General features: G+C 35.9%; 1 protein-coding gene across 1 annotated transcript in view; it reads right to left on the bottom strand.

The window, feature by feature from the left end:
* The window catches only part of Neurochondrin (neurochondrin), a 54504-nt gene extending 42255 nt beyond the window's left edge, over positions 1-12249 (bottom strand). Inside the window, exon 1 of the mRNA XM_089089403.1 lies at positions 12210-12249. The gene's annotated coding sequence lies outside the window, so the exon portion shown is untranslated. The remainder of the gene's footprint in view (positions 1-12209) is intronic.
* Between the last annotated feature and the right edge of the window lie 7711 nt (positions 12250-19960).

Raw genomic sequence — 19960 nt, 5'->3', positions numbered from 1 at the left:
AGATTTTGAAGGAGCATATGACAATGTGAACCACCAAATCCTTTTAAATAAACTTGCAAACCTTGGAGTACCTCCTAAGCTAGTATCCTTTATTAAATCCTTCATATAAGTGCGAAGTTTCATTGTTTGTGTTGGTTAAGCCTCTTCACCCCAAAAGACAGTATCCAAAGGCCTAGCTCAGGGAGCAGTCCTCAGTTGCCTCCTATTTGCCCTATATCTCTGGGACATGAACCTACCCCACACGAATCTACAATATGCTGATGATCTGGTGCTATGGTCATCTGACAACACCTTTCAGATAGCACAGTCAAATCTGCAAAAGTCACTTTTCCAGTTTGAAAAATTCTCTCAACATTCAGATTTACCCATTGCACCCACCAAGTCAAAAATAATCCAATTTCACCGGAAGCGAAACCATGTTAATGCAAAACTAACTCTAAATAAAACAACTATTCCAGAAGATAATAATATTAATTACCTAGGTCTCATGCTTGACCAAAAACTTAATTTCCACCTCCACATTTCAAACACAATAAAAAAATGTTATAGAAAAGCAAATATACTAAAAAGACTTCTTTCCACACCCTGGGGTTGTAAGGAGAAAACCTTACTCAAGTTTTATAAATCACATATAAGACCCCATATTGACGATGGGCTCCTCGTCTATGGTGCATGTGCAAAGACCCAGATGCAAAAAATTTAAACAACACAAAAGGAGGTATGACATCTCATATTTGGTCTTAGGAAACCCACAAGCACCAAGTTTCTGCTTATGGAGAGTGGATTAACAACAATAAGGGAGAGACGTAGCTTTCTCTTGACAAAACATCTTACAAAAATTGAATCAAATAGCTCACACACATTACATAATTGGTTAAGAAATCCAGCCATGTATAGAGGTATTGCAGATGAGTATGCCAATATTCAAAAGAAGTTCCCTGTACCAGCAGAGTCTATTGTACCTACTTTCCCCCAATCCCCTCCATGGAATTGGTCATTTCCCATAATAAATACTGAATTTTCAAAATGGAATAAAGATTTAACCGCCATTGCTTTTGTCCAGAAAAAATTTGCAGAACTTAATACAATTACCTATAAAAATCACTTCTAAATATTTGTTGATGGGTCAAAAATGAAGGAGAAGGTTGCAAGTGGTGTTTTCCGTCCTCACCTGAAAATTGCAATGGGCAAGAGATTATTTAATAATTTATCTATATTGTCTGCTGAGTTAAATGCCATAATCATGGCATTAGAACACCTTAAGCAAAACCAATCTTTAATTGAAAATTCGAATAATATTATCATCTATTCCGACTCTTTATCAAGCCTTGAGTTGCTGGCCTCTGCTCCTCAATATAAGTTGGACATTGACACTTATCATTGTCTCAGTATTATTGATAATCTTGCTTCAAGTGGCATAAAAACTTACTTTCAGTACATTCCTAGCCACTCTGGCATAAGTGGTAATCATCAGGTTGATGAAATAGCAAAAAATGCTATAAATATTGACCAGCCAAGTGGGAGACCAATCCCAATTAGAGATATTTACCGATGGAGGCTATCAGATATTAATTTTAATAAGATTAATCCTATCCTTTCCCCCTTTCCCAATAAGTATCTTTCTAAAATTTATCATAGAATTCGTTCTGGAACAAATGGACTAAATTTCCTTGCATTCTCATATAAGCTTTCTAATTCAAGTGGTTCAATTCCCCTGTCCCCTCTTTGCAGGCATTGTAATATGAATAAGGAAACAATTGACCATTGCCTAATTGAATGTAATATGCTGACGTCTGCACAATATACCTTGCTTTCTAAACTGTTAAAATACTTCAACACCACAGAATCCCACTATCAGCCAAGAGCCTAGCCAACTATACCTGCACACAGAGCATAGAAATCGACATCTATCATCTTATATTTGAACTCCTAGAGTCGAAAGATCTGCTGAAAGATATCTGAATATATATAATAAATATGAGGCAATCAAGCCAGTAGCTCTGTAGCCCACAGAGTGAAGCAAAAGGAAAAGGGCTAAATAGTAACAACTGAAAAACCGGCTTGCTGTGAAATAGAAGAAGAGGAAGCAAGATAGAAATGCAACAACAGCAACCGTAAAAGAAAATCGAATTATATTTTCTTGATTATTATCGCTTCTAATCAGTAGTTGTACCAAACCTATCCTGCTCAAGTCATCCTCAGGGCTATACTGTGGTGTTTATCCTTCCCATAGTATTGTGCAGACGGTTTTATATCATCTATTTTCCCTTCTTATTTTAGTTTTATTTTTGTTTTTAAAGCTTTTTCCAATCGGCATTGTTCAGAAGTCCTCCAAAAAAAAATCTCCCCCCAGATCCCAAATCAAATTCCATAGTGAAAGATACCCATCCTGGCTGGTCAAGCACATTATCTGAAAGTTCTAATGATGGCTCCGATTCAGAGAATAGGACAATGATAACTGTAGGTCCTAATGCAACCATAAATGATGATAATGGGTTTCAAGAGGTCCTCTCTGGAAGCTCTAAAAAAAGGAAAAAAATCTCCCCAATTAAAAGAATTTCCCCTCTCCCTGCCCAAGATCCTCCCTCCGAAAACTTACGAATTTACCTTAAAATTACTCCCACTACCCCCTTTGAAATAAAATTGATCACTGCAATAAGAGTTGCAATTTTTAAATTGCTTAAATCAATGTTCTCTCTTAACATTAACCGTGATGGATCTCTGCTTATAGCTGTAGAAGATCAAAAATCAGCAGATATAATAATTAACCTTAAATCCCTTCTGAATATCCCAATTATTGCATCTAATTGGAACCCAAAACAATCACCAACAAAAATTGTAGTTTACAATGTTCCCCCAGAGATATCTACTCAGGAGTTAAAAGAAGGCCTATCAGATAGGGCTGGAAACACAATCCCAGTTGAGGATGTTACCCAACTTGGAAAACCTAACTCTACTGGCCTAAAAACTAGTAGATCCTTTTTATTCACACTAAAGGATAAAATTGATATCCCAGAAAAATTATTCCTATTTGGGCAAATCAAACCACACAAGGAATACAAACCTAAGCCTATTCAGTGTCAGAAGTGTTTCAAACTGGGACACACGACAAACAAATGCAATGAAATTCTCCAAGAGTGTAGTAATTGTAAATCTTTCCATCCTAAAGAGTTGACAACTTGCAAAAACACCCAGCCTACATGCATCAATTGCAAAGGTCCACATGAATCTACAAATAAATCATTATGCCCTGCATACAAGAAAAGAGCTCTAACACTCCAAATATCAACAGAGAAGGCCATCCCATACCCCTTTGCAGCAATGGAAGCAAATGCTGCCCAACAATACCAAATAAAGCCTGTAATGAAACCAACCAAAACCCCCAAGTCAAATGCCCCAAATGCATCAAGCACCCCATATAAAACAATATCTTCTAAGCCCCTTAGCTCAAATCCCTATCAGAAGGAATCACCAAGCCAGCAAGCCTTGTTTTCTGGTGAGATGAGGCCAGCCTGGCCCTCCCTCCCAAGAAGAAACAAACCAGAAACACTACCAGGAATCAATCCCTTAACAAACAAACAGGATGCACTACCAAAAATGCAATCCCCAAATATATGCTTATTCATTCTAAACTGTAATGCAGTTCAGGCCATGAACATACATCAACTACAGAAAACAAAAATTATTGCAGAATTGGCAAAAATCTACATCCAAGATGATATGCTCATTCAAGCAAAAAAAGATCTTGCTTTACTTTTAACAAAGCTGAACATTGATACACAGTCATATGAAGAATAAATCAACAACACAACATTTATCAATACTCCAATGGAATGTAAGATCACTCACAGAAAATAAGCTAAATGAACTAATATCATTTATGAATAATAATTCCATTAATATTGCTTGCCTCCAGGAAACTCATTTAACCCAAAATCAACAAATTAAGTCTCTGGGATACACTATCCTGAGAAAGGATAGATCTTCAGAGAGAAAAGGAGGTGGTGTAGCTTTATTAGTTAATAATAATATAAAATTTTGTGGCATCAATTTTCCAGATTTTGAAAATGATGTTGATGTAATTGGTATAAGTGTTTGGCTGAATAATTTAAAAACCTACATAATAAGCTTTTATAACCCTAAGGGCCAAACTTCAGATGCCAAGGATTTCTTTAATTATATAAATAATTCTAATATGATAAAAAACATCATTATTTGTGGTGATTTCAATGCCCACAGCCTTTTGTGGGGGAATAAACCAGCAAATAAAGCTGGTAAATTTATTGATCATATGATTTCAAATAATAATGAATTAGCTGTTGCTACCCCTCCAAACCTAATTACATATTTTAACCCCAAAAGTGCCAAATTCTCCACAATTGACCTACAAATTGTGTCTTTAAATTTTTTGAACAAAATTTACATAAATAAAATTGATAGTCTGTGTACAGACCACTTTGCTATAGTTTGCTCCCTAAATGAACCTGCTGAAACTTCTTCTCATACTTCCAAATATATCAACACTAAAGCAAATTGGTCTATTTTCCAAAATAAGCTAAATGATGAAATTACAAGTTTCACCCAAAGTTCATGCATTTCTAACACAACAGTTGACACACATGCTGAAGCCTTGACATCTTTACTAATAAATACAGCTAATCATGCTATCCCCAGGACAACACCTAAGAAAACATTCCCTAAACAAATTCCTAAAGCATGGTGGACAAATGAGTGCCTAAATAAATGGAAGATAAAAAAGGCAGCTAGGACAGAATTCATAAAAAAACCAACACCTACTACATATTTAAAAAAATTACAAGCAGAATCTAATCTAAAAAGGACTATAATAGATGCTAAATATAAATACTGGAATAATTTTGCAAATAATCTCTCCAGAGAAACGCATGAGCCAATTATACATAAAGTCATAAGCCACATATGTGGGAAAAAGACTTCTCCCAACCCACTCCTGTATGAGCTTTTACATAATAATACCCATTATGACAATGATATTGAAAAGGCTAACCTATTTGCAACTCTTTTTGTTAATAAGCTAACATCAAACAATCAAAGCAATCTGTCCACAATTCCTATGAACCCTAGTTACCAATCACGCCCAGGATCTGAGTACATAACTAATCCATTTTCAATCCAGGAATTGAATAATGCAATACATCATATTAGGTCCAAAACTAGCAGCAGCTATGACAATATACACCCTACATGGATAAAGAATCTCACACCTTCATACAAACAAGAACTGCTAAATTGTTATAATCACGCTTGGGCATCGTCTAGGTTCCCCAATATATGGAAATGTTCGTCCCTCCTACCAATCCTAAAGAAAAATAAACCAAAAGATAACCCTGAGTCTTATAGGCCCATAATGATTACACCTGTGATGGGGAAAATAATGGAGAAAATGATTTATCACAGACTCCTCTGGTTTGTTGAGAAAAATAACATGATCCCACACACTCAAACTGGATTCAGGAAATACCACTCCTCAACAGATGCTTTCATTTTGCTAACAAATGCAATAAATGAATCTTTCTCAAAAAATAATATCCTAGTGGAAGCTTTCCTTGATTTTGAAGGAGCATATGACAATGTGAACCACCAAATCCTTTTAAATAAACTTGCAAACCTTGGAGTACCTCCCAAGCTAGTATCCTTTATTAAATCCTTCATAGAAGTGCGAAGTTTCATTGTTTGTGTTGGTTCAGCCTCTTCACCCCAAAAGACAATATCCAAAGGCCTACCTCAGGGAGCAGTCCTCAGTTGCCTCCTATTTGCCCTATATCTCTGGGACATGAACCTACCCCACACGAATCTACAATATGCTGATGATCTGGTGATATGGTCATCTGGCAACACCTTTCAGATAGCACAGTCAAATCTGCAAAAGTCACTTTTCCAGTTTGAAAAATTCTCTCAACATTCAGATTTACCCATTGCACCCACCAAGTCAAAAATAATCCAATTTCACAGGAAGCGAAACCATGTTAATGCAAAACTAACTCTAAATAAAACAACTATTCCAGAAGATAATAATATTAATTACCTAGGTCTCATGCTTGACCAAAAACTTAATTTCCACCTCCACATTTCAAACACAATAAAAAAATGTTATAGAAAAGCAAATATACTAAAAAGACTTCTTTCCACACCCTGGGGTTGTAAGGAGAAAACCTTACTCCAGTTTTATAAATCACATATAAGACCCCATATTGACTATGGGCTCATTGTCTATGGTGCATGTGCAAAGACCCAGATGCAAAAAATTGAAACAACACAAAATGATATAATACGTCTCATATTTGGTCTTAGGAAACCCACAAGCACCAAGTTTCTGCTTATGGAGAGTGGATTAACAACAATAAGGGAGAGACGTAGCTTTCTCTTGATAAAACATCTCACAAAAATTGAATCAAATAGATCACACACATTACATAATTGGTTAAGAAATCCAGCCATGTATAGAGGTATTGCAGATGAGTATGCCAATATTCAAAAGAAGTTCCCAGTACCAGCAAAGTCTATTGCACCTACTTTGCCCCAATCCCCTCCATGGAATTGGTCATCTTCCATAATAAATACTGAATTTTCAAAATGGAATAAAGATTTAACCCCCATTGCTTTTGTCCAGAAAAAATTTGCAGAACTTAATACAACTACTTATAAAAATCACTCCCAAATGTTGGTTGATGGGCCAAAAATAAATGAGAAGTCTGCAAGTGGTGTTTTCCTTCCTCACCTGAAAATTACAATGGGCGAGAGATTATTTAATAATTATCTATAATGTTTGCTGAGTTAAATGCCATGATCATGGCATTAGAACACCTTAACCAAAACCAATCTTTGATTGAAAGTTCGAATAATATTATCATCTATTCCAACTCTTTATCAAGCCTTGAGTTGCTGGCCTCAGCTCCTCAATATAAGTTGGACATTGACACTTATCATTGTCTCAGTATTATTGATAATCTTGCTTCAAGTGGCATAAAAACTTACTTTCAGTACATTCCTAGCCACTCTGGCATAAGTGGTAATCATCAGGTTGATGAAATAGCAAAAAATGCTATAAATATTGACCAGCCAAGTGGGAGACCAATCCCAATTAGAGATATTTACCGATGGAGGCTATCAGATATTAATTTTAATAAGATTAATCCTATCCTTTCCCCCTTTCCCAATAAGTATCTTTCTAAAATTTATCATAGAATTCGTTCTGGAACAAATGGACTAAATTTCCTTGCATTCTCATATAAGCTTTCTAATTCAAGCGGTTCAATTCCCCTGTCCCCTCTTTGCAGGCATTGTAATATGAATATTGAAACAATTGACCATTGCCTATTTGAATGTAATATGCTGACGTCTGCACAACATACCTTGCTTTCTAAACTGTTAAAATACTTCAAACACCACAAAATCCCACTATCAGCCAAGAGCCTAGCCAACTATACCTGCACACAGAGTATAGAAATCGACATCTATCATCTTATATTTGAACTCCTAGAGTCGAAAGATCTGCTGAAAGATATCTGAATATATCTAATAAATATGAGGCAATCAAGCCAGTAGCTCTGTAGCCCACAGAGTGAAGCAAAAGGAAAAGGGCTAAATAGTGTTACTGAAAAGCCCGCCTGCTGTTAAATAGAAGAAGAAGAAGAAGAAGGTGAAATATACTTTACTCTAGCATTAAATGAGCTTGGAACCTTTTTATGTTATCCAAAATCCTTCCACTGACAAATATATAGAGGTTGGCCAGTTTTAAATGAAACATGCTAAACAGTTAAAAATAGTAGGTCTACTAGGATATGGTAAAATTCTACTTTAGTTACTTTTGGCTATCTTGGAAAGGGGCTGGGTTAGGAAAATGAAACTTTCAGGGATGGATGTACATGCTAAGGTTTGTCCCGGGAAGGTACTTTGAAGTACCTACCTCCACTCATTCCCCCCTCTCTATATAATGGTAAATTACTGCACATTACTAGTTGTTTTTAACTCATATTTCTTCCTATATTACTATCATAAATATAAATCACTGCTTACCTTACACAACTTCTGCTTTTAACCTTGTTCATTAAAATATATTCCAAAATCCTATTTAAATCCTAAGCCATTTAATTTTCAACCCATGCAGACTTTCTTTATGGTATATGAAACCAGGTTTGTTGTGATGTCACACTTTCCTTATCAGAAACCCTTACCCTTAAGGGTAGCAGGCACATGCCAAACAACTCTGTTGATAAGACCATTTAAACTGTATTAATTAGGGAAAGGATTTGAAAACATCAGAATCGACTTCAGAGGACACGTTATATCATGGGAAGAGGTTTTTAAAATCCCCCTTCCCCCCAATCTCAAAATTTTCCAAAATTCTACTTGAGAAGATTTTTAAATGTTTCTAAAGCACTAATAGATAGAGCACTACAAATATCAAAATCAACTTCAGAGGACACATTATATTACAGGAAGATGTTTCTGTAATCCCCCTTCCCCCAAAATCAAAAATTTCCAAAATTTTACTTTAGAAGCTTTTTTAAATATTTCTAAAGCACTAATAGATAGAGCGCTACAAGTTTCAGAATCGACTTCAGAGGACATGTTATATCACGGGAAGGGGGATTTTAAAACCCTCTTCCCGTGATATAACGTGTCCTCTGAAGTCGATTCTGAAACTTTTAGCGCTCTATCTATTAGTGCTTTAGAAATATTTAAAAGCTTCTAAAGTAAAATTTTGGAAATTTTTGAGTTTGGGGGAAGAGGGATTTTAAAAACCTCTTCCCGTGATATAACGTGTCCTCTGAAGTAGATTCTGATGTTTTTAGCACTCTATCTATTAGTGCTTTAGAAATATTTAAAAAGCTTCTAAAGTAGAATTTTGGAAAATTTTGAGTTTGGGGGGATGGGGGATTTCAGAAACATCTTCCCGTAACATAATTTGTCCTCTGAAGTGGATTCTGATGTTTGTAGTGCTCTATCTATTAGTGCTTTAGAAACATTTAAAAAGCTTCTCAAGTAGAATTTTGTTAAATTTTGAGTTTGGGGGGATGGGGGATTTTAAAAACCTCTTCCCGTGATATAACGTGTCCTCTGAAGTCGATTCTGATGTTTTTAGCAATCTATCTATTAGTGATTTATAAATATATAAAAAGCTTCTAAAGTAGAATTTTGTAAATTTTTGATTTTGGGGGGAAGGGGGATTCCTGAAACATCTTCCCGTAACATAATTTGTCCTCTGAAGTTGATTCTGATATTTGTAGTGCTCTATCTATTAGTGCTTTAGAAACATTTAAAAAGCTTCTAAAGTAGAATTTTGGAAAATTTTGAGTTTGGGGGGAAGGGGGATTTCAAAAACATCTTCCCGTGATATAACGTGTCCTCTGAAGTCGATTCTGATGTTTTCAAATCCTTTCCCTAATTAATACAGTTTAAATGGTCTTATCAACAGAGTTGTTTGGCGTGTGCCTGCTACCCTTAAGGGTAAGGGTTTCTGATAAGGAAAGTGTGACATCACAACAAACCTGGTTTCATATACCATAAAGAAAGTCGGCATGGGTTGAAAATTAAATGGCTTAGGATTTAAATAGGATTTTGGAATATATTTTAATGAACAAGGTTAAAAGCAGAAGTTGTGTAAGGTAAGCAGTGATTTATATTTATGATAGTAATATAGGATGAAATATGAGTTAAAAACAACTAGTAATGTGCAGTAATTTACCATTATATAGAGGGGGGATGAGTGGAGGTAGGTACTTCAAAGTACCTTCCCGGGACAAACCTTAGCATGCACATCCATCCCTGAAAGTTTCATTTTCCTAACCCAACCTCTTTCCAAGATAGCCAAAAGTAACTAAAGTAGAATTTTACTGAGATGGTAAAATTCTACTTTAGCTACTTTTGGCTATCTTGGAAAGGGGCTGGGTTAGGAAAATGAAACTTTCAGGGATGGATGTACATGCTAAGGTTTGTCCCGGAAGAGTACTTTGAAGTACCTACCTCCACTCATTCCCCCCTCTCTATATAATGGTAAATTACTGCACATTACTAGTTGTTTTTAACTCATATTTCATCCTATATTACTATCATAAATATAAATCACTGCTTACCTTACACAACTTCTGCTTTTAACCTTGTTCATTAAAATATATTCCAAAATCCTATTTAAATCCTAAGCCATTTAATTTTCAACCCATGCATGACTTTCTTTATGGTATATGAAACCAGGTTTGTTGTGATGTCACACTTGCCTTATCAGATACCCTTACCCTTAAGGGTAGCAGGCACATGCCAAACAACTCTATTGATAAGACCATTTAAACTGTATTAATTAGGGAAAGGATTTGAAAAAATCAGAATCGACTTCAGAGGACACGTTATATCATGGGAAGATGTTTTTGAAATCCCCTTCCCCCAAACTCAAAATTTTCCAAAATTCTACTTTAGAAGCTTTTTAAATATTTCTAAAGCACTAATAGATAGAGCACTACAAATATCAGAATCGACTTCAGAGGACAAATTATGTTACGGGAAGATGTTTTTGGAATCCCCCTCCCCCCAAACTCAAAATTTTCCCAAATTTTACTTTAGAAGCTTTTTAAATATTTCTAAAGCACTAATAGATAGAGCGCTACAAGTTTCAGAATCGACTTCAGAGGACATGTTATATCACGGGAAGGGGGATTTTAAAACCCTCTTCCCGTGATATAACGTGTCCTCTGAAGTCGATTCTGAAACTTGTAGCGCTCGCTCTCTTAGAGCTTTAGAAATATTTAAAAAAGCTTCTAAAGTATAATTTTGGAAATTTTTGAGTTTGGGGAGAAGGGGGATTTTAAAAATCTCTTCCCGTGATATAACGTGTCCTCTGAAGTCGATTCTGATGTTTTTAGCACTCTATCTATTACTGCTTTAGAAATATTGAAACAGCTTCTAAAGTAGAATTTTGGAAAAATTTTGAGTTTGGGGGAAGGGGATTCTAAAAACATCTTCCCGTAACATAATTTGTCCTCTGAAGTTGATTCTGATATTTGTAGTGCTCTATCTATTAGTGCTTTAGAAATATTTAAAAAGCTTCTAAAGTAAAATTTTTGAAAATTTTGAGTTAGGGGGGAAGGTGGATTTTTTAAGAATCTCTTCCCGTGATATAACGTGTCCTCTGAAGTCGATTCTGATGTTTTTAGCTCTCTATCTATTAGTGCTTTAGAAATATTTAAAAAGCTTCTAATGTAGAATTTTGGAAAATTTTGAATTTGGGGGGGGGGAATTCCAAAAACATCTTCCTGTAACATAATTTGTCCTCTGAAGTTGATTTTGATATGTGTAGTGCTCTATCTATTAGTGCTTTAAAAACATTTAAAAAGCTTCTAAAGTAGATTTTTTGAATATTTTGAGTTTGGGGGGAAGGGGAGTTTTAAAAACCTCTTCCGGTGATATAACATTTCCTCTGAAGTTGATTCTAGTGTTTTCAAATCCTTTCCCTAATTAATACAGTTTAAATGGTCTTATCAACAGAGTTGTTTGGCGTGTGCCTGCTACCCTCAAAGGTAAGGGTTTCTGATAAGGAAAGTGTGACATCACAACAAACCTGGTTTCATATACCATAGAGAAAGTCGGCACGGGTTGAAAATTAAATGGCTTAGGATTTAAATAGGATTTTGGAATATATTTTAATGAACAAGGTTAAAAGCAGAAGTTGTGTAAGGTAAGCAGTTATTTATATTTATTACCTTTATGATAGTAATATAGGATGAAATATGAGTTAAAAAAAACTAGTAATATGCAGTAATTTACCATTATATAGAGGGGGGGATGAGTGGAGGTAGGTACTTCAAAGTGCCGTCCTGGGGCATACCTTAGCATGTACATCCATCCCTGAAAGTTTCATTTTCCTAACCCAACCCCTTTCCAAGATAGCCAAAAGTAACTAAAGTAGAATTTTACCGATATTTGGAGTGTTAGAGCTCTTTTCTTGTCTTTTCTAGCTCTCAAATGGATTAAGACGATACCATCAAGGGAAGGGGTACATTGTCAAAAAAGTGGCCATGATATTTAGAAATAGCCTATCCTAGTAGACCTACTATTTTTAACTGTTTAGCATGTTTCATTTAAAACTGGCCAACCTCTATATTTTTGTCAGTGGAAGGATTTTGGATAACATAAAAAGGTTCCAAGCTCATTTAATGCTAGAGTAAAGTATATTTCACCTTAAGTTCCTTGCCCTAAATATTTTCCTTACTGTCTGGCTCTATTTCTTCTTAAACATGACACGCCCAAACTGAAATAGTGCTGGAATTTAAAGAAAGATAGCGCAAAATTGTGGGAAAAGAGTCGTTTCACATTACCGTTCCGTAAAACTCCCCCATAAGAATGTCAAACAATCTATGATTAGTCACCAGCCAGTCACAGATAATTTTTGATTTTTAAAGATCTGAAGTATACCAGTGTGATGGGGCCAATTAGCCAATGTGAAACCAGAGGTGGACAAAGAATTTGTGCTGGGAAGGGGCGGGGAGGAACAGTATTTATGCCCCTCCACCTTGTAATTATCACAGCTTACTGCCTTCTTGGGGCTCAACCTTCTGTAACGTGCCCCCTGTATCTACCCGGGGTAAAATTGCTGCAATGGATGGACCATAGCCAATTTCCATTTATAGTTTCTCTGGGAAAATCTCCGAACAAAAATGAATATTACATTTCATTATAGCTTGTGTTAAGTTTAGCTGATTTGTGTATCATTTGAAAATTTTGAGCAAGCTATCAAGGAACTGGGCCAAAGGTTAGGCCAAATCAAAATTTTATGCTGAGCTCAAAAGAAAAATAAACACTTTAGATTTGTGAAATCCAAGCAATATTCCTAAATAACATACATTACGTATGTTTTTTTATGGTAGGTTTGTTTATTGGGGCTTTAATACTTCAAGTATATTTCATATTCATGCACAAGCGACTATTGTGAAGGCTAATCAGACTCTTGGCTCAATCAAAAGAATGTTCACTAGCAGATCTCCAACTGTTAAGACCATGCTACACAAGAGTCTAGTTCGACCAAGGCTAGAGTTTTGAATGGGTATCACATGCCCAATCAATAAGACAGACCAAGCAGCTCTAGAATCAGTCCAGAGGAGGGCAACGAAATGTATTAGAGACCTGTATGATGTCCCTTATCCATCCCGTCTCCGTAAGCTTAGAATACCATCTCTAACATATCGTCGCAAACGAGGCGATGTGATAACAGCATACAAGCTCCTAAATGCTGAGGATACCATTCCTGGCCTTTTTCAACCGGACAATTCAAACAGAACTCATGGTCATTCTCAAAAGCAATTCCGAAAACGAGCCAACACCAGACTAAGGAACAAGTTCTTCTCAAATAGAGTTGTCAGCTTGTGGAACTCCCTTAGTGAAAAAACAGTAACCTCTAACAGCGTGGATGCGTTTAAGTCATCAGTGAATAGGGAGTGGCTCAACAAACCGTGGTGCACCATTTGGGATGCCACAAATGATGATTAATTATCATCACTGAGGCTTGCGGACACAGGATTGGTCCTATTGCTAGCAAGTGCGATTTAAGGTATTTAAGGTAATATTTCTTAGAAATTCATACTTTTGTTGCAGCAACCCACTGCAAGGTCGGAATTTGATTTTGGTGATAAGACAATGAGAAACCGCCTCCATAACAATCCAAACAAGAAGAAGAAAAAGAAAAGCACTGCCGTTTAGACTAATTATTTCCAATCACCCTACTACTTACCATTATTACTGGCAAGACGATTTTTTATAATTGACGCAAGTCACAGGGAAAAATTAACACCTTTTAAACAAGAATTGACCTTTGCTAATGAAAAAATATTTTCTTCTCATCATTTCTCATGATATCAAATACTGATAACAAAAATATTCATCTATCACTGACTAGTGATTTTTGAAAAGTGACAAGGTGATGCTGCAACCATGGGTAGTTCATTGCAACATCAACCAAGTGGGTGCAAAGACAACTGCGTGCTCTCACCTTTCATCCTACTGTGTTCATAGCTGACTCAGCTTTACTCTTTACTCCATCGAATTATGTAAGCACTTTCTTTAAATATTTCCTCGGGAATTCATACCCCGTTTATGAACTCATTTTTTTTGGCCGTCCTGGCTAAATGGACATGCGCTGGGTTAAGAATTCTTTGTCCAAGGGGCACGGGTTCAATCCCTGGCGTGGTCAGTTATTTGGTTTGGGACGTGGGTCAGTGGTGTGACTCTGTAAGCTTAGCCAGAGTCCACCCAGCTCTAAATGGGTACCCGGAGAAATCTGGGGAAGGTAAGCAGGAAGGGTGTGCGAAAGCACAGGATGGCTGGCCCTCAGCCCCCCCCCCCCATTGCACTTCCTGGCTGAAGAGCCACGAAATTGAGATCAGCACCACCGGTTGTCATATACATTTTCTTACACAAGGGCTTAAAGTTATCCTCGGTCAAATAATTTTTAAAAAATCAAACAAATCTTGTTTTACTTTTCTTAGCGGCCCAGGTTTCAAAGCCATGCTTGACACTAATTACCTGCTGGGTCTTCTAGAAGCCGAATAGTTCTTTTAAGAATTATATTCTTTTTTTCAAAATTTTTTCTACTGAAAAACTTCCAAGCAATTTATCTTGCATTTTACAGCTTTATTTCGTCCACTTCCCTTACTAACTTCACATACTAGCAATGCTGTCTAGCTAGGAGATAGTATCTATTCGGTCAAATTTTGAAGTACCAAATATTCCTCAATTAATCATAATTTTAGTGATTTAGTCTTCTTAACATTAAGCTTCAACCTACATTCTCATGCTACTACTACTACTACCTACAGCTCACTGCAGCACCAACCCGGCTGAGGCCAACATAGCTACGCATTCTCCTTCTCAGTTCGAATCTATTTAAAGCCTTTTTCTCTTTACACCCTCTCAAGAAGTTTTGCATTTCCCTTAAATCTTTCCTTATGAAATCCTCCCACTCCATTCGGGGTGAAATGCTTTTTGTTTGGCTCTGAAAGCTTTCTCGACAAGGACGAGAAACAATTTTTGTATTTTCATGGGCTATCTGTCATCCTTCATCCGTAAAACGGACGAAGAAAGGATTGTTTATATATTAAATTATTTTACCTTCCCATTTAATATCATCGCATCCTCTTTAAGTAAGCTGAACTCATAACAGCCTCCCTCTTTAAATAAACAGAAAGAACCATACCCGACCACTGTCATATATATAAGAAGAAAATAATATGTAAGATCATTTTACCTTCCCATTTAATATCATGGTATCCTATTTAACTAAACTGAACTCGTCACAGCCTCCCTCTTTAACTAAACAGAAAGCTTTTTCTCTGATGCTCTTACCTTTTTTTCCAGCTTTCTTTCTTAAATCAATGCCTGCTACTTTATAAATTATTTCTTTAGGATACGTTGCACACAGAGCCATTCCTTGGAAGAGGAGGGCAACCGGGTCAGCTGCCCCGGATGTGTCATCTGGGAGGGGGCTGGGGGATTCTCCACTTTGATTTGGCATTTTTGCACATATTTGAGTAGAGAAGGGGCACTGTACTTAATTCTTCCCCAGGCACCATCAACCCGAGGAACGGTTCATCTGGTTATACACTATCAAATTCTGAAATCTCTGATTTCAAATATAACCGTTCCTGGAACATTCATGTCCAGTTCTTATCTTAAAGTCTATGAACTTCGTAGCTACTTGGTAAGTACTTATCCTTCCTAAATTCAACTTTAAATTAATTCTAGATACTACTATATAATGATTATTACTTTTAACTACTACTTAATTATATAATAATTTATCTAATAATAATTATTACTAAATAAATTTATAAATTAATTAAAATCAAGAATTAAATTTAATGATAAATAATCTGATAATTATCAATAACTGAATAACGTATACTATCTAATAATTATTTTATTATTTTATATTAATCATTACTTTAACCTATATACCCTTGCACACTGTATTGATCCCGCCTTTCTTTAATTTGTCATAAAAAAATAAATAAGCTCAGTCGTCAAATAATCACAACCGTACCGTGTCAGCTCATGGGTCATTTTATGACCAAATCCTGTATAAGTTATCCAAATTAATTGCACAAAAATATAGAAAATTAACATTTTTGCTTTATCTACGTATTTGTACTATCCTGTGTGCAAGTTCATACCCAGTTTTTTTTCGGAGGTGGTTTTACTAAAAAAAAAAAAATTCGGGGGGGGGGGGGTTACAAAAAAGCTAAAAAAAAGCATACAAATTTTTTTTATATCCCTTTCTGTTACGTTTTTACGAGTCAGACAAACATTTCGGGGGGGGGGGGGTTGAAACCCCCCTAACCCTACCTCTGGGTACGGCCTTTCCTGTGTGTAAAAGCTCCAAAATAACAATAAAACATTTCTTATAGGAAATCTTGTCTATTTGTTTCTGCAATTCTGCAACTGAAGGCGAAATCCGTGAAAGTTACCACTGCCCCTGTCAATCGGCCCTAAAGGGGCATATATACTTCCCAACTTAACCAAGACTTAGGAGCCTCCTTACTCATCGTAAGTCTCACTCTCAGCCAAAGTACTTGGTACTTCCTCCTTGAATAATAAAACATGATTTTCTAATCATAGAGCACGGATTTCCAAAATTCCAAACAATTAAAGTTCAAACCACTTGATTTTTCAGTCAAAATACAAACTTTCTTCCTGTCCTATGTTGAAACTCTCGTATCATTTAAAATGTCGAAAAGCACCCAATATCCTCAAGAAACGCAAATAGTCTTAGGAGTACCCACCAGAGGCAGAGGTGTAATTTCGCTGGAATCCTGGGGGAAGGGGGTAAAGTTGGAGCCAATTTTCCAAAATCAAGAGAAAATGATAGTGAAAACTGAAAAATGAGTCATATCAAACAGTTCGTGGTAACGAACTGTAAGTAAGGAACGACCCGGCTCAATGGTCACCAAAACTGTAGAAAACGAAATTTTGATACCAGTATATACATCAAAAGAATCAGATTTTAATGCTGATTTCAAATATATAAGTTTCATCAAGTTTAATCTTACCTATCAAAAGTTACGCGCCTGAGAAAATTTGGCTGATTTTCGAAAAAAAGGTGAAAGACCCCCTAAAAGTTATAGCACCTTAATAAAAATCACACCATCATATTCAGCGTATCAGAGAACCCTACTGCAGAGGTTTCAAGCTCCTATCTACAAAAATGTGGAATTTTGCATTTTTTGCCAGAAGAAAGATCACAAATGCGTGTTTATTTGTTTGTTGTTTTTTTTCCCACAGGGGATCGTACCGACCCAGTGGTCCTAGAATATTGCGGAAGGGCTTATTCAAACGGAAATAAAAAGTTCTAGTGCCCTTTTCAAGTGACCGAAAAAATAGAGAGGACATTGGCCCCCTCCCTCACTCATTTTTTCTCAATTTCATCCAATCCAAGTTATGAAATATCCACTGTTTTCAAAGTGTTTGAAAAAATAATAACTGTGTATTTCAGGATTATTCCAGCTCCTGATATCCCCGGGGGAGGGCTGAAAGCTATGAATTTTACCCAATGTTAACAGATAGCTAGTATTGGTTATTGGGAAATATACAGAAATTTTCAGAGGGTTTTTTCTGGTAGTGGGGGGGGGGTCGGGGGTTATGTGGGAGGATCTTACCATGAAGGAAGTTTTCATGGAAGAAGGGACATTGCTATGAAGGGGGCGCCGGATTTACCAGCATTATTTAAATAAAGATCAGAAATTATATATTAAAAAAACAAGTTTTTTAACTGAAAGTAGGGAGCGACATCAAAACTTAAAACGACAAAAAACATTACGTATATGATTGGGTTCATCCCCTAGTCAATACCTCGCTCTTTAAGCTAAAGATTATTTAGTACTTTCATAAGAGCTCTTTATTCTAATTAACGGTATTTGTGATTAAGGGGTCATTTTTAAAGAATTTGAACAAAATTTGAACTATAGCTTAAAGAGCAATGTATTGACTAGGGGGCGAACCCTCTAATATACGTATTAAAAATATAAGAATATAGAGGTTCGTTACGTAAGTTAATTCGTAAGTTACGTATACTTATTACTAATAAAAACGTTCGTAAATAAAATTAAACAGGTTTCGAGAAAGCCATTTAACCAAATAAAAGTAAAATTAATATTCAATTTTTTTTTAATTATTCATGAACGATGAGCCAAAATAAAAACCTGCATTAATTCAAAAACGTTCGAAAATTAAATAAAAAAAACAAGTTTTTTTCACTGAAAGTAAGGAACGACGTTAAAACTTAAAACGAACAGAAATTATTCCGTATATAAAAAGGGGCTGTCCCCTCCTCAACGCCTCGCTCTTTACGCTAAAGTTTGACTTTCTCACAACTCTATTTTTTTAAACAATGAAAAACTTTAGTGTAAAGAGCGAGGCGTTGAGGAGGGGACAGCCCCTTTCATATACGGAATAATTTCTGTTCGTTTTAATTTTTAACGTCGTTCCTTACTTTCAGTTAAAAAAACTTGTTTTTTTTTATTTAATAGTGCCATAAAGGCAACGGTATACTAAAGAAAACTGGCCTGTTTTTGTGGATGCTTGAATTTTGCAGGCTTATGTTAGTTTTGACAAGATTTTTGACGAAACTGAATTTCAGCTGGGGAGCAAACTGAGGTCTGGGAGGTCATTTGCCCCTCTGCCTCATAGCAAATTACGCCCCTGACCACAAGCCAATAGCTCCTTCTCACATATAATGACAGGACAGCAAGAAATACGAAACCCCTCCGGATGAATGAAGGCTTTGTTCATGCTTGGGTCAATCTTCTTCATATACATACATACATATTTTTCAGCACTTGTGACGCATTTCCATCCCAAAACCCTATATCCTGTACAATATTTCCTAAGCCTACTACCTATAACCCATTGGACTAATGCCTGCAGATACGATGAATGACAACCCGCAATGAAATAAATGTAGTGAAAGGAGGAGAAACATCTCGCCAAGACAAACAAAATCAGGAAAACTTAGAATTTTACAGACAAGCATTATTAAATGAAGTTGACACAGCAAAATCCGGCAAATAGTAATGTTTAATTGTTACAGCGTATTAAGTATGTTAAACACGTACTCGTTATCAGAATACAGCTGAAAAATGTTTGTCTCTATTCCCATTAGCCACAGAAGAAGGAGTCAAGTCAGTAAATAATATCTTGTTACTACAACTTCGAAGTTTTTTTTTCTTTTTTTAGAAGTTTTTTTTCTTCTTAATATCATCCACGATCAACTCACGGCGGGGGGCATTGACCCCAGTGAAGCTCCTACCCTGGCACAAAACAGGCCACTCTGGAGACGACTGACGGCGCTGACGTCTGGTTCCCTCTACGCTGGCGACGCTGCCGAGCAAGAGCTTTAAGTCAAGTAAGTAAGTCAAGTTAATTCTGATGTTGGGGCTATAAGAAGGTAATCCGTTCATTGGTTTCCTAAGTTTTGACTAGAAGTCAAGGCTAAAGCAATAATTAATCTGCAGTCGAAAATGGAAAATTTCAAATAAGTCGTTATTAAAGCACTAGGATTGTTTAATGTTCGACCAAAGGAATTTCTTTTTGTCTGTATTACAGTACAGGCAAGATATCAAATTTTCAAAGGAGCTGAGCCTACTTTATAAGTGTCACGTGACAGTTAGGAATTGCTACTATTTTGTTTACGCCTTGGACGTAACGAAAGGCGTAAACGAAATAGTAGCATAATTTGTAACGTAATGAAAATTGATGTATCTAATCCATATATTAATATATATATATATATATATATATATATATATATATATATATATATATATATATATATATATATATATATATATATATATATATATATATATATATATATATATAAGGAATTTCTTTTTGTCTGTATTACAGTACAGTTAAGATATCAAATTTTCAAAGGAGCTGAGCC

This window comes from Artemia sp. Qi Xiang Cuo, chromosome 5, assembly GCF_049724085.1.
Source record: "Artemia sp. Qi Xiang Cuo chromosome 5, ASM4972408v1, whole genome shotgun sequence".
NCBI lineage: Eukaryota > Metazoa > Arthropoda > Branchiopoda > Anostraca > Artemiidae > Artemia > Artemia sp. Qi Xiang Cuo.
This window is presented reverse-complemented; position numbering and strand designations above follow the sequence as displayed.